The sequence below is a fragment of the Vicugna pacos genome, chromosome 4, assembly GCF_048564905.1.
Source record: "Vicugna pacos chromosome 4, VicPac4, whole genome shotgun sequence".
In the NCBI taxonomy this organism is placed as follows: Eukaryota; Metazoa; Chordata; class Mammalia; order Artiodactyla; family Camelidae; genus Vicugna; species Vicugna pacos.
Genome location: NC_132990.1, coordinates 53,888,006 through 53,905,075, shown reverse-complemented (window position 1 = coordinate 53,905,075; position 17,070 = coordinate 53,888,006). Strand labels below are relative to the sequence as shown.

At 32.9% G+C, this 17,070-nt stretch overlaps 1 long non-coding RNA gene across 3 annotated transcripts in view; it reads left to right on the top strand.

The window, feature by feature from the left end:
* Positions 1 to 17,070, top strand: part of LOC140696108 (uncharacterized) — a 375,098-nt gene that overhangs the window by 74,137 nt on the left and 283,891 nt on the right. The gene's annotated exons all lie outside the window — the stretch shown is intronic.

Sequence of the window (17,070 nt, the reverse complement as noted above, 5' to 3'; positions counted from 1 at the left end):
ACTGCAGTTAGAGACTATGTTTTGACCTGTGTAGTGAAATTCTCTGCAGACACGAACATGAGAATTATAGCTGTAATAATAAAGCAATTGTGAATGTTGCTGAGAAATTAATATATAAGTATCAATATGACACTACACGTATTTCAAGAAAAAAACCTAAAGATTAATTTAGAGCCATAATAACATAGTAAAATATCCATGCTAAAATAAAAAAAGGTTGCTCTTTGATAAAATTAATACAAAAAGTGGATATAACTGATACATCTATTAGAAAAACCTATGCTGAAGAAAATAAGCAAGATAATACTCTAAAATATATAGAGCCTTAAGCAAAAGGCTGACAAAGTGAAATATGGTTTATCAGTTCAAAACTCAGCAGATATCTGAATTCATTTCAAACTTCAAAATCCTTTATATATTCTTCTGTGATTTCAGATTGTAAAATTTTCTTTTACAGTAGTGTTTTAGTTGGTCCTTCAGGAAGCAGATGCTGAGTATGAGTTAGCAGTGTAAATAATTTTTTGAGGAATAACTCCAGTGAAAGATAAAAGGGGAAAGGAGCTGAATTGGGCAGAATAAATCTTCCACCTACTCTGACACCTATGAAAGGAAAGATGGAGAAGGACTGGGCAGGGGTTCATACGATTCTGAAAGTGTATCAGATAACCCAGTGGGCGGCTTGAATCAAAGATGGCCCATTAGTGGAATCTTGTATTGCCATAACTTACACACCATGTTCAGACATTGGCTTCAGGCTGTTGTTTTAGTCTCATAAAATGAAGCTTATCCTGAAGATGCTAAAACTGACCTTGATCAGCTAATTGTACTCTTCTCGATTGATGAGTAAGTTCTTTCTTGAAAGGAGATCCAGGTGTGGCATTTCCATGGCTGCCACAACTGGATAATTGTATTTGAACAAAAACTTTAGAATTTATCACTTTATCAATGTGATAATTTATTCCTCTGATTCATTTAGTACATATCAAATATCAAGCTTTAAAGGTACTATGATGAATAGGAACTATTTCTTTCTCTAAAAACGTTTAAAATCTTGATAGAGGGAAAAACAGTAAAAAGGCAGTTAGAATAGCTTATGGCTATAATAAGACTAGGTAGGGAATTCTGTAAGAACAAGAATTGAGCCCTTAACCCAGACTCATGGATTCCTAAGTCTTTCTAGAATAAGCTTAGATAAACTGAAGTCTAAAAATAAGGAGAAAATACTCAGTCCAAGAAGAGATAGACTCGAAAAGTATGTGAAAAAGCTTAATTTCAGAGAGATATTATCTTTGAATGTGGTTTAATATATTTAAAACTAAAGTCAGACTGGACACACATGCCTACCTCTTCTCACACCCCAAATCACCCAAAGATAACTGAAATGTGTATTTTCAAGACACAGATTTATAATAGCTCAAAAATGAGAAAATACAGCATCAACAGACTAGAAATTAGAATCAATCTCAAAGTTAGAAAGCAAATCGGATCAGATTAACAAAAGTAGTAGAAAACCAAAGTTCAGCTCGTGCTAGGGTAAATTACAATGGCAGAGATGACAAACTTGTGCCCAGTTTTTATGCCATAAATTCTTTGCTGTACCCATCTTTGCCACATAACTAATTGGCCCTTAGGCAATTCAGTGTGAAAGATAAAATAACTGGTTGCCAGTTTGGGATTTGACTGGGTTCATCTGGTTGAATTGTGTTAGCTGACTGATCACAGTGATTTACCCCAAGAATTGGTTTCTTATTTTGAAACACACTCCATTGGAGGTGATGGAGGCTGAAGATTTCTAAGGCACAGAGTTGAACTCATATTTTGCATGGAACTTTAGAATGTTTATCAATCTACATGTAACAATATGCCAGGAACATAAACAGTAGCGTAGAGGGCTTTCACAACTCAATACAAAACTCAGTTATGAAGATTAGTGGACATTTGGTCCTGTCCAGAACATTCATTGAGACATTTGGTCCACACCAAAAGGGTCTTGAAATTTGGTCCTATCAAAAACATCCATGAGCATATTTGGTTCATGTGAAATGGTCATTGATATTTGGTCCTGTTAAAATATCCACATTTAGAAAACATTTCTGAATTCAAATAACCCATAAAGCTAAATGCTATTATGATTTATTGATCCAATAATTGTGTTGTGGCTATAGTGCTGCTTATAACCATTCTTGCCTTGGTAGCCTAGCTGGTAATGGCACATGGGGTTAGATAGATGGGTCAGGGTTTGAATTTTGCAGAAAGGCAGTATTTATATTAACTAAGCGTGCTGAGGAAGTGTTCTACAGTTAGAGAAATGCACACGAGACAAGTTGAGGGTGGCATCTAAAAGTGCATGGTGCATTAATATGTCACTGGGCATTTGGCTGGATGTGGCTATGTCATACATACACATGAAGAAGAAAATACTTGTGTTTGCACGGGAAAGAAATCTCAACATTAACCCTTAACTGTGCATGATAGATTTAAAGGTTGCAAATATAAATGTGATTCAACTACTCCTACCAAATGTACAAGAAAAAGGATTTTTGTTTAACTTTTCACAATCACTGTGATGAAAATTATCTTTAGAACTAACACTTGTGTGTGTGACGCTAGAAACTAACACCTGTAAGTGTACAGCCATGTTATTTGGACTTCCATGTGTGCCTCTGGAAGATATAAATGAAACTTTGGAGTACATTGTGGAGAGTTCAGAAAAAATTTAGATGACCTAATGGATTATGTTGAGAGAGTGTATGTTTGTGGAAGGCATAGCAGAGGCAGACAAAAACCAAAGATGCAGGATTTCCCCCAGAAAATTGGAATTTTTATACATCAGTACTGAATGTCAATCACAGGATGAACAGTGCAGTGGAAGGCTGGCATAGCAAACTTCAAAACCTGATAGTAGTGCATTATCCTTCAATTTGGAGATTTACTGACGTGTTAAAAGATAAACAGCAAAGCAGTTGAACAAGTTGTCACCCAAGTTCCTGGTGGTCACACTCACATGGCCTGTCTTCAGGATAATACTGATAAAATCCAATTAGTACAACTGAAATTGTTAACAGATAAAACAAATATAAAGCCAATAATCAGCCCTTTATATACTTAAGAACAATTGCTCATTGATTTAAGAGTAACCCTACCAAACATCATGATGAGAAAAAAAAAGAATAAATGTGAAATCCAAAATTCATCATTAATTACATAAAAATAACATAAATAACATTTTAACAAAGTTAAATGTTTGTATTATTTAATACATCATGGACCAAACATCTCAATGCATGTTTTGCATGGGACTTAATTTCAAGAATCATTTTGGCATGGACCAGAGTCAAGATTTTAGACAGGATCCAATTTCAGGGGCCTTTGTGGCATGGACTAAATGTCTCAATGAACATTTTGGATAGGACCAAATATCCTGCAAGGATAGCAGTATACATCCTAGTATTTAGAAACTGATGCCTCTGTTAATGACGGAAAACTTTTAGTGAAAAAGAAAAATTTCTGTTCCTATTACCATGGCCAATTTGATTATTATCTAATTAAATTAGAAAAATATCTCAAGAAAAGAAGCATGAATGTCTTTCCTAAGTATATATCATCTTGCCTACTTGATATTTAGAGCTGCTTATACAGTAGAGACTTTTTGTTATGAATTTGCAAGGATACAAATGCTCTCTCAAACTCAAGGTTTATTCTGAAATACCTAACCATATACAGCTTCACCAAACATACTTAAAACCAATCCTTTAAGTTGTCCTATTCATTTCTCTGAACATCTTGCCATTCCCTTAATGACAGCACAAAACTGGAGGATTTCTCAGCCTCGATCTTTCCTTACAGATATAGTGAATCATGAGATTGATTATACTACTTGAAGTTCTACCTATTGATAGAAATTCCCTTTTTCATTTTAATTCAAAACCACCACTGTTTTGGGCTATAAGGTTGCAGCTTTTTATATCCAGCTGATGGAAGACTATCATACACATAAGTACATAAAACAAGCTTAACACAGAAAAGTCATACAAAATAATTACTCTTTAAATTGATGGTTATGAAAAACTATTTTAAGTAGGAGATTGCAACATTCAGATGTTTTTAGTAAGATAAAGGTAGTAAAAGCATGGAAGGTAGATTTAAAGGAAGATAATAAGGGCAATGCAAGGATGGAATTATTTATTAGTCCAAGTGAGAAATGATAAAACATTAATTTAAAAACTTTTTACAAGAAAAAGGTAGGGTACATTAGAGCAACATTTTTGAAATGCACACTGTCTTTATAATTCTGAGTAAGAAAGCTATATGATTTAAAATTCTCTTCCAATTTGATGACAACTTTGATTATAAAATCATATTTATGAGTTTATCTAAATTAAAATTATTCTTCAAAGATATTAAATACTTATATATTTTCCTCTCATAATTAAAAGTGCTAAGTTGGAATGCATTTAAAAATTAATGCACTTATTTTTGAGGGGTATATATTTGTGCAGTCTGTCCTTTAATGTTTTACATTTTCATCACTTTGCACTTTGATTGAAGGGGCTTAAGTGTCAGTGTTTGAATCAATTCCACCCAGACCTTGGGAAGAGAATCTGTGACTCGGTATTCTAAAGAGTGAGGGAAATAGCATGATGACAAATGAAATTGCTGGAATAGCAAGTAATAAATGCAAAATACTGATTAACATTTCAGTGTTGCTCTATGTAGAGGCCATGTCTTTAAGAGATAATTATAATATCCTGTGAAAACAAAGTTCAGTTAAACTCCAGTCTATTTATCATCTATCTACCTATCTCATCTCTGTCTAAATTTGTGTCAGCTGCCTGACAAATGAGACTAGAATGATTTTTGTGCATTTTATATGCAGAATCTAGAAAAATAGCTAACTGAAATGAACAATAAATTGCTGATAAAAGCAGATAAACCTATTTTGAACATTATTTACAGAACAAAAATGCTTTCAGGAAAGTGGATTTCTTGACTGCATTTCTTCTAATGTGAATGCATTTCCGCCAGATCTTTACATTCTTTTAGTTTATTTTGTTAATTTTAGAGGAGAATCATGAGCTATAATGCTAGCCCTTTAGTATTCTTCCTCCCTTTATCCTTTCTTTCTGTCCATCCTCCTTTTCTTCCATTTCTATTTTTAAGTAAGTTATCAATATTCATTTAGAAAAAAAAATAAACCAACGAAATAGTAAATAAGTATATGTCATCTACAATGTGATCACACTGAGATTAACGCTGTTCATATCTTGGTGTATCTACCCACACACCATTTATATACAGACATACCTTGTTTTATTGTGCTTTGCTTTATAGAGCTTCACAGATATTACATCTTTTGCAAATTGAAGGCTTGTGGCAACTCCGCTTGCAGCAAATCTGTTAGCAACATTTTTCCAACAGCATTTGCTCATTTTGTGCTTCTCTGTCACATTGGTAACTTTCATAATACTTCAAACTTTTTCATTATTATTGTATTTATTATAGTGACCTGTGATCAGGGATCTTTGATGTTACAATTTCAATGGTTTTGGAACACCACAAACACCACACATATAAGACAGCAAACAATTAATAAATATTGTCTGTGTTTTAACTGCTCCACCAGCCAGCTGTTTCCCTGTCTCTCTCCCTCTCTTTGGGCATCAACAAAATTGAAACTAGGCCAATGAATAAACCTGCAGTAACCTCTAAGTGTTCGAGTGAAAGGAAGAGTCACACATCTCTCACTTTACATCAAAAGCTTAGTGAAAAAGACGTATTGAAACCTGAGCTGGGCCAAAAGCTAGGCCTCTTGCTTGGAAAAGTTAGCCAAGTTGTGGATGCAATGGAAAATTTCTTAAAGGAAACTAAAAATGCTACTCCAGAGAACACAAAAATCATAATAAAGTGAAGCAGCCTTATTGCTGATACAAAGTTTTGGTGGTCTAGATAGAAGACCAAGCCAACTACAACATTCCCTTAAGACAAAACCTAATTGAGAGCAAGGACCTAACCCTCTTCAATTCTGTGAAGGCTGAGAGAGGAGAGGAGGCAACAGAAGTATAAAAGTTGAAGCTAGCAGACGTTGGTTCATGAGGCTTAAGAAAAGAAGCCAACCAGCATAGTGATTCAGTTATACAAATATACATATTCCTTTTCATTATAGGTTATTACAAGATATTGAATATAGTTCCCCATGCTATATAGTGGGGCCTTGTTTATCTATTTTATATATAGTAGTTTGTATCTGCTAATACCAAACTCCTAATTTATCCTTCCCCCCACTCACTTCCAAAAAAAAAAGAAAGAAAGAAAACCAACTTCGTAACAAAACAGTGCAAGGTGAAGCAACAAGTGCTGATGTAGTAGCTGCAGCAAGTTATCCAGAAGGTCTAGCTAAGATTAACTGTGAAGGTGGCTGCACTAAACAACAGATTTGCAAGGTAGATGAAATAGCCTTCTATAGGAAGAAAATGCCATCTAGGTCTTCCATAGCTAGAGAGAAGTCAATGCCCAGATTCAAAGAACAGGATGACTCACTTGTTAGGGGCTAACGCAGCTGGTGACTTTAAGTTGAACCCAGTGTCAATTCACTACTCTCAAAATTCTAAGGTCCTTAAGAATTATGCTTGATCTACTCAGCTTGTGCTCTTTAAGTGAGACAACAAAGCCTATCTGTTGACAGCATGTCTGATTTCAACATGATTTACTGAGTATTTGAAGCCCACTATTGAGAAAAAGATCCCTTCCAAAATACTACTGCTTATTGACAATGCACCTAGTCACCCAAGGACTCTTTTGGAGATGCACAATGAGATTAATGTTGTTCTCATGCCTGCTAACACAGCATCCATTCTGTAGCCCATGGATTAAGGAGTTATTTAGACATTCAAGTCATATTATTTAGGGAATACATTTTGTAAGCCTGTAGCTACCATAGATAATGATTTCTTTGATGTATCTGGGCATGGTAAATTTAAAACTTCTGGAAAGGATTCACCATTCCAGAAGCAGTTAAGATTATTTGTGACTCATGATTAGAGGTCAAAATATTGACGTTAACAGGAGTTTGGAAGAAATTGATTCCAGCTCTGGTGACTTTGAGGGTTGTAAGACTTTAGTGGAGGAAGTAACTGCAGATGAGGTGGAAATAGAAGAGAACTAGAATTAAAAGTGTAGCCTAAAGATGTGACTGAACTGCTGCAATCTCATGATAAAACTTTAAAGGATGAGGAGTTGCTTCTGTGGATGAGCAAAAAAAGTGATTTTTGAGATAGAAATGTATTCCTAATAAGATCTTTGTACTTGAAATCTACAACAAGGGAAATGTATGGATTTGTATCTAAGATTTACAACTTTTAGGTTCCATATATTTTCAGAGTATCTTCAATCTCTGAATCCTGATTTATGAACGGTGAGTCATGCTTTTTGTTCTTGTAAAGAAGACTAGTGTTTTTGCAACTACAATAGAACTAAAATATACCATTTATTTAATATCATTTTAAATGGAAATGGAAATATTTCTCTTAGAAATAGTTTCCTGTTATGTTGTGATATTTAAAGGATTAATTTTTGAAATCATTGCTAGGAAACTGGTGTTGCAGATTTGCTTTGTATTCACAGTAAAAAGCAATGAATCATATAATCAAACAGGAATTTAGCCTTAATCAAGGCTTAAGCTGAGTTCCATAGACGAGGTCCCTGAGGTGCTGTTTGAATATCTTTGTTTTAAAAAAAATTAATTCTTACACAGACAGGAAATAAAACATTCCTGCTATTTCCAACCATTTATGGACTAAATAAGTTCAATTTTATGCTAAATTCTAAAATTGAAACATAAAATTCCCAGTAAAATGTTTACTTAATTTTTTCTGATTTTCTGTTTTCCAGCTTCCAATATGGTTATACTAATTATCAACTGTAATACTGAGTTTATAACTTGGACAGAAATGTTTTTCCCAACTGCAAACCATCTAACATAAATATCTTGAAGTTAATGAAGTATGGATGGCATATTTCTCTAGTTTCCAATGCCACATGTTTTTTGTTTTTCTTTTGTAATGTCATATGTATATGATTATTCCTACTGGTTTCTCTCTGAGTGTTGATGTATATACCTCTGCTGGAAGCATCATCTTACCCTGAAGCCACATCTCCAAATACATTTTTACAAAATATTTATTACAACAAATTTTGCACAGTCGCATGATCTAGGATTGTAAATTATTTCTTCAAACAATAATATCAATTAAAATATTAGTATTAGCAGAATAATAGTTAATTTTAAGCTGTTAAATGGTTCACAGCATATCTAGGAAAACCAAAATCAAGTTTCAGTGCTTGTAGACAGGAGCAAACTCCAATTTACAGCAGCCTCTTTGCAGCATGGGCTTCACTGTTTCTTGTCATTGATACCACAGCTGGCAATACAGATGAAGTGCATGTGACCCAACCACTGTTAACTCTTCCGCTGATACCTCTAAAGCCATATGTTTGCTCTGCTCGAAAACCTTTGCTGGGATATGGAGTCTATGTCCTGTCCTCCTTCCTCAGGTTGCTCTGGATCCACTACAGATTTGGGGGATTTTGTATGATGGGTATAGTCAAGGTCACATTCTGGGTCCTATTTATTACAAGTAAGATTCACAATGTGATAAATTCCTTGTGTACACCAAGGCTATATAAAAGATGCTGGGCAGCCATCATGTGTAACTAATATCCATTAGACTATTAAATGAGCATTGGTAGTCCAGTATTATAAACGGAAGACTAAGACCCACTTGATTGTCCTAGTTCTGCCTGGCACAAAAATTCATTCTTTTTTTATGTAGTCCTTATAATATTTTTATTTACCCATTTACCAATTGTTAAATATTGAATTTCTTGGAAAACAAGCAAAGAAGCCGCTGTGATGGTTCATAAGAGATTGTACTGATGGCATACTATATTAAAATTAGCTATTAAAAATTGTGATTGCATGGTTCAAGAAAGCTATTAGATAAAAAACCATTTCATGTAAAACCTACCACATTCTTAGTGACAAATACATGAAAATAATAATAAACACAGTAAAAATAAATACAATTATGCAGCACAGTTTTCTAGAAAATAATTCCCACTTGAATCTGAATGTGAATACTCAACTCCCTTCTCCAAAATAGAAGCCACGCTCACTATTGCTGTTTGTTCTAATTCTCACTATTGTGAACCTGTAGCACTTGTTCATAGATTTAAAACAAATGGAATTTTAGAGTTGTAAGGCCTCTTAGATGAATTTATATTCCCATATTTTCATTTAACAAATAATAGAATTTAGATCTACAAGTATGAATTTACTTTCAAAAATTTACTCACAAATCTCGTAGTATAGTCTAGTTTCACATCTCAAGAGGACATGCTCTTTTCACTACCACTAAGTTGTCTGGGTCACAGATCTGTTACTAACATGTGCTGCATTAATAAACTGTTAGACAAATGTTTATGTATACATGACTTGTCTCCTCTAGTAGACTGTAAACTCCTCAAAAGCAGGAAATTATAATTTTAAATACATACTGCCTTATTTCCTATGACTCATTTTTGTTGCAAAATGTTAGGCTTAACATGACAATAAATACTTGTCAATTGGTTAATATAGTTACGATTTAATGCACAATGTTTAGAATCATTTTGATGTAATATAAGAATAAAATTAATTAGCATTCATACCAGACAATGTTCCAAGAACTCTATATACTCCTTTAATCCTTACAAAAGCCCTTTGATATAGATGTTTTCATTATTCCCCTTTAAACATGAGGAAATGAGACACAGAGAGGATAACAAACTTTCCAAAGGCCATAGAATAAATGGTGGAGTGAGGATTAAGAATCAGGTTGTCTGTTTCCACAGTCAATATTCCAGTAGCTTTTGCATCCAAATCCAGTTGACATCAAATATGTGATTTTCCACCCTCAGCAGAGTATACCAACTGATAAACTTTCTCCATTATCAACAAAAGTAGGGTTAACCTAAACCTTCATACAAAACAAGAAAAGTTGAAAAATTATCATTTTGTTTTGAATTAGAGCAAGTGTTCCTACATCTTTAGCTAAGGAGAAGGTATGCCCAAATTGTATGTTCAGGTTGTCAAACCCATCTGTGTTAGTAAGGACTGCTGTAAGAAATGTATACTGCAGATTTCCCTGGGCTTTTCCTCCTTGTATAATTAACAATAATTATTACCAAAATATATGAAACCTACAGTTGAAAAAGACGGATTAAAAAATGCTTTCCTTTACACATAATATGGGTGTGAATTAAAACATTTTTAGTGCAAAGATTGTTGACATCTAAATAATTATAAAACTATATCTTTAGTCACAATACTTTTAATATTAGAATGTATCCTTCACAGATACTACCCTTAGTAGGTATGCAATGGTGAATATTTCTCTATTATTGTGAAATTGATAAACTGTAAATAGCCTAAATGCCCATCATCAAGGGACCCTTTAAATATATGAAACAGAGCAAGGAATGAGGTACTTCATAGTTGCATGATTCTGGCAGTCTCATAAAAAACTTTTGTTAGCAAATATAAGAAACCAAAAATATGAAAGTTAGACAGTCATCAAAGGAGAAAAGTGACAAAATGATGGGACTTACCCTACAGAGCACAGGAAGAATAGCTATTTCTGAGTCGAGGGCAATGTAACTGGGTTTTCCCATCTTCTATCCATTTCAATCAAATAGAGAGTTTCTTGAGGTGATGAATTTATATGCATGTACAGAATGATAGAGAAAGGGAGGAGAATGATCAGTAGGAAATATAGAAGTTGAATAAAAATGTGTATATTAATGTTTCATTTAATCCAGTGGAATTTGAATTCCAAGTACAATAAAATGATCATTTGAATGATTACTGTATTAGCATGGTACCATATAAATTGAGTCAAAGTTTTCTAGTTTTTAATGAAAGTAATATCTTTAATTTTATTAGTTTTGTGTAAAGATTAGCTATTGTAATATATGAACATATTACATCATTTAATAACTATCAATGAATTTCCCCTCCTCTTTACTTCTTTAATCTTTACAATAAGTCAATTAGATAAAAATTAATGAAAATTGTAAAAAGTGAATCCTAGGAAAAAGTTATGGGTTACTTGAAATTTCAAGGAAGTGTTATAGGTTGGAAAGTAAGTTTGGTGCAAAAAAGTGACTCTGTTATCCATTGACTAAGAAATTATTTTTAAATAAATTTATTTTAAAATAGAAGGTTTATACTAGTACAGTGGAAACAGAAATATGAGATCATATTTGTTGAAGCTGAGGATGGAGGAAATTGAAATATAATTAGATGATGTTTGCCCTAATCTCAGATGGTTTCTTCTTATGGGGAAAAAAGACCAAGTAAGTCAAGCAAATCATAGAAACTTTTTCTCTAATTTAAAGGGAATTACTTTGTCTTAATAGGACGCATCATACCCTCCCCCCCAAATAAATTGTGTGCTATCAGAATCAAGGTGCTTTTTTAAGGATAATCCAAGGTATCTCATTCATAATGTAAATGATACTCTATTACCTCAAAGACAGTATAATCTAAAAAACAAACTACTAGTGCTGTCACATTAGCGTTGTCCTTTATTTTTACCTACACTGAACTACAAGTATTTCCTTAGGCATCTATGGGGCTTTGTATCAATATTTAGTTAAACTGGTAAATGAATTATCCACTTAGTATCTCTTGCCTGAATAGATGGCTGATGTCAGTTAAAGCCTCTGTCCAACACTCTTAACAGTTCTCTTTGTGTTCTGTTAGTGTTCTTCCATCCAACCAGTCCAGAGGGTGCTGAAAGCTTTAATTCCTGGAAATTTAGGGCCATAAAATTAATGTATAGTTTTTAATTCTAATAATGTGTTTGCAATTAAATGTGCAAAAATTATTTATGTACCACAACATTCATTTCACTTTTCTGATTTTTCGTGCCCCAAACCCCATTCCACAGTTAAATTTGTTTTAAGCATTTAGAAGCAATTTATTTTTATAAGGAAGTCAATGTATCTATGTAACTGGACTATTTAAATGTCTAGATTAAATTTATGCATCAAATGTTAAAAACAGATACCAAGATAGGAGGAATTTGAGAGTGGTGAGGGAGAAGGTCTGTTTTATTAGAAGAGAGACTGAGTTAATATTTATCAATTTTTGTATTGTTAAAATTTTAAATGTGAAGTAAAACCCTTTTTTATAAGAGACATCTGAGTAGTTGAATATATAAACTTTTTATACTAAATATTGACATAATCCGAGAATAAATTGCTTTTCAGGGGTCAGAAGCCAATACAAGCTTTTATTAGGGCTAGATTCTTAGATGCAAATAGATTCTAACACCTCACACTCATCCTAGACCTATTATCATCCTAGTTCACACACAGTACCATCTATATGCAGGTAAAGCATCTAGAGAATTACTTGACACAACTTTTTTTAAAGTCTATATACTTTTTAATTCTTATTTTTTATTGAAGTGTAGTCAGTTTATAATGTTAGTTTCAGGTGTACAACAAAGTGATTCAGATATACATATACATACATACATAGTTTTTCAGTTTCTTTTCCATTACTAGAAATTGAATATAGTTCCCTGTGGTTATGGTAGATCCTTGTTGTTTACCTATTTTATGTACAGTAATGTGTATCTGTTCATCCCAAACTCCTAATCTATCCCACCCCCCACCTTCCTCCCTGGAAACCACAGTTTGTTTTCTATGTCTGTGAGTCTGTTTCTGATTTGTAAATAAAATTTGTATTTTTTTTAGATTGCTCATATAAGCGACACAATATGACGTGTCTTTCTCTGTCTGACTTCACTTAATATGATAATCTCTAGGTCCATCCATGTTGCTGCAAATGGCATCATTTCATCCTTTTTTTATGGCTGAGTAGTATGCCACTGTGTATGTGTATATGTATATATATCACATCTTTATCCACTCATCTCTAAATGGACATTTAGGTTGTTTCCATTTCTTGGCTATTGTAAATAGTGCTGCCAAGAATACTGTTTGACTTGTTAAAGAGAGCATGAATCTGAGAAAATAACATTTTGGGAAAACCTTAAGAAAACACAATAATTTTTCATAATTTGACTGTCAACTTGACAAAAAAGAATCAGTTTGCAAAATTATTCTCTTTTACTTTCTTTGCTTTTTTGTGTTTTCTCAAATTATGTACCTGTGTGTGTGTGTGTGTGTGTGTGTGTGTGTTTACATGTATTGTGTTTCCAAAAGAGTAAGTTTGGAATCATGCAACCATAGTTTTGAATTCTGATTATTCCATTTACTAACTGTACAGTTGTTACAAATATTAATTATCTGGGTCTTTCCACCTCCATTTTATTTTTTTAATGCACAAATAACTTTCCCATATGATTTTATTGTTAAGAGGGGTGAGTAGGTAGGTGGATCAATGATAGATAGATAGATGAGAGATAATTAGATTGAAATACAGATAGTGTGTAAAATATGTGAGGTGATTTCGGGCTCACAAGGATGCTACTGTAATACCAATTAATAAGTTATTTTCTTTCTCTACTTTGTGAACTTAAACATACACTTCACATTTCAGTCAAATGTTACCTCTTGTATAAAGTTTTTTTCCTGTACTTCCAGGGCATATTGTATATTTCTCTACTGTGTTACTGATCTCATTACTATGCTACACAGTGCTCTATATAATAGATATTTGCATTTGTAGCTCCAAACTCTATCCATCCCTATGTTCTTGAGGACTGTGACTGTATTTATTCTTAATAGTAACCTCAGAAATAATCACTGAACCTGGACCATAGTGGCTTTTAATGATGGTGAACTAAAAAGAATATTAAGTTAATTAAATAATTAACTTGGCGATAGATGATTATTTATAATTGAAAGGTTGTATAAGATATTTAAAAAATGAAACAGCTATGCAGAGTTAACAGAACTGGACTTAAGCTCTAACTATATGACTAATTTTCTATGTGACCTTGGGGAAGTAATTTTCTTTTAACCTGTGAAAGGAAGTGACAGATTAAATTATATCTAAGTTATTTCCAGTTATGATATTCTATAATTCTATAGTTTCAAGTATCTCACTTAAAACTAAACAACAATTTATTTATCTGACAATAATTGAGCAGTTTGTATTTAAAAGGGATATATCCATTAATAACAAGCCAAAAATCTCAGTCAATTCTAAGGGTATAATTCAGACTTTGAGTTTTACTTTCTCTCTCAAAAGAACCCCTCTCCTCTGGTGTAAGCAGAGAACTTTTACTCTGGCCTAAACAGTAGGCATGATTTATTATACATGCTGGTTCAGACTCACAGGAATCCTCTTGTTAATGTTGCCAGTCTGCATCTACAGGACTTAGTGACACTGTTATTAATCACTGAGAATCAAGGAAAGATATAAAAAAAAGCAGAAGAGAAAAAAGACTAGGTCCCTGAAAGGGAACATCCTTATCTTAGCCCAATTATAATAACCCTAATAAAAACTGAAGATCCAGGAGTGCCTTAGCAGGGAGATGAAATAAAGGAAATGGAATATTCTGTACTTAACAAGCTAATGTTAGAATCCTAACCAGTGGTGTTTTCTTTAATTTGTTTGTAGGGAAGATTGCATGCTTTGTTATCTTGTCTCACTGTGTCTTTTGAGGATGGCATTTAAGAAGCCTTTAGGGAACAGTTTCCTTAAAATTACTGATTTGACAGTTGCTCATATATACTATTTGAATCCATTAGACTACAGTTGGAACTAACTAAACTAACTTAAGCAACCTTACATTCAAAAGCAGAATCTGGGATAAGGACACATGGTTGTTTCCTGAAACCTTGCAGCTGAAATATAGTGATGATTTCTTCATAAATGAACAATGATGAGAAATTAGTAGAACTTTATAATTGACTCAGTCTCTCCTGTTGTTTACCTTCTGCACTGTATTCTTCCATGTCAAAGCCAAGCTTTTCTATTCCTTGCTTTCGTGGCAGAATATATTTCACTGAGGACCTTGAATTCATTGTATGCAAATTTGACCACCAGCAGGACTTGACTGTCTCCTATGTCCAATTCCATCATCCTATGAGAAAGAACCTATGGCTTGTTTAAGTTGTTAATTACTAATTAGTCATGTGAACTTGGACATGAACATAACGTTAGCTGTGGGAATCCAATGCTATGGAATGGATAGGGAGATGCTCTTTCAATCAATCAATACATTTAATTTAAATAAAAGTAAAGATAGTATTTCAGGGCTGAGAAGATGCCTACATATTTCTACTAGAGAACTTTTAGAATCTTGACTCTTTATTTCAAGTCTCTCCCCATTTTACTAGGTATTCTTTGAAAGGAGGGTTCAAATTCAAGATACGTGTAAGATTATAAGGAATTTAAAAACCATTTACTCTAAAGCCTTTTTCTCCCCCATTCAAAGCTTAGAAGGCATCTAGTCCAGTCCCCTTGTTCAGTTTTCTTTACTATAAAAGTTATATAATGATCCCCTTATATTACAGTCTTAGAACACAGTAAGCTTTTAGTGGAGTACATGTTATTTTATAATTTACAAGACATTATATACAACAATTGCAATTAAGGGGTATACACACTCCAAACCTATATAGAGAATTTTTGTGCATCCTGTTCAAATCTTTATTGATTTATTAATCAATATATTATTGATTCATTCATATACTGACTGAATATTTTTAATCTTTAATAATATGCTCTATGTCTCAGACCTCTGGCTTCTCCTCAATTAATTATGCTTTAAAATGTGAAGAATTACTACATTTGTCAGGCTTGAATTACATGACAGTGAGTATCTGAAAAGGCTTTAGGAAATCTTTTTCTTTTACTAGGATTCTTATTTAGTGCACTGAGTTTAGTAGAGGCACAGAGTATGGCTAATGTAGTACAGCAGAATGCATAGTTTTTCAGCTTTAAGTACTCCTGAATTTCAGTTCTCAGGCAAAGAAAAAATCCTTTTTCAACATGCTGAAGTTGCCTCAAGATAAAAATTAAAACTACAATAATAATATTGGCATTGAGTTTGAAACTATCCTTCTGATGCCAAGCCCACCATAATATATTCTATAATGTAAGCTTTTAATATTTTTTACTAAGATAACAATCAAGGTCTAGAAATTTATGCCTCTAAGCTTTGAGAAATAATTCTTGTTTGCAAAAAAGGGCTCTCAGAAACGTCTCCTGTCCTTTCCCGTATTATGTAATTGATTTTTTTGTGGGCTTATACACTGTGTTTATCTGTAAATGTATTTGTTATATTTTGATGCTAATTTTTTCATATTTATGATAATGACATTAAAATTTATAACACACTCTTCAATGTAGCACAATATTGTGAGCAATTCCTAAAACACTAAATGTTCATGTAATATAATTTTAATGGCTGTATATTATTTCATAATATAGATATACCAGATTTTATTATCCTAATTCCCATTCATTGTATATTATGTTTCAACTATTTCAACTATTTCACATTTTAAATGATAATACAGTTAGTTTGCTCATGCTTAAATTTATGTGAGAATGATGTCTTATATTCTTTTAACAAGTGGCCCATGTCAGATGTAGCAGCCATTGCCTTAAGAAGTTCACCACACCCTATTGTTCTTCCATGCCTCTTCTATTCCTGCAAAAGTCACACAATTCACATTGTCATGGGTTTAATATATATCTTTACAGTCAATTTTATTAGATTTATGTCTATGCATGCTTAAAATACACAGTTGTTTTGTGTTTCTGTTGGAGTTGAAACAGTATGACATTGATAAGCTTGCATTTTCCTCTTGAAATTATTTTTAACTATATATCCTTGGTTTATATATACAAGGAAGTATAATTTCTTCATTTAAACTATTACATAATGTCAGTCCTTGCACTGGTATGCATTTAGTTTACTTCACATTTGCATCATTTATAACAATACTGCAGTAAACATTCTTTTATGTAACTCCATTTGAAATTAAAAAAAAATATTCTATTGCATGTACCTTCGAGTGGAAATGAGGATTCATTCACATTAT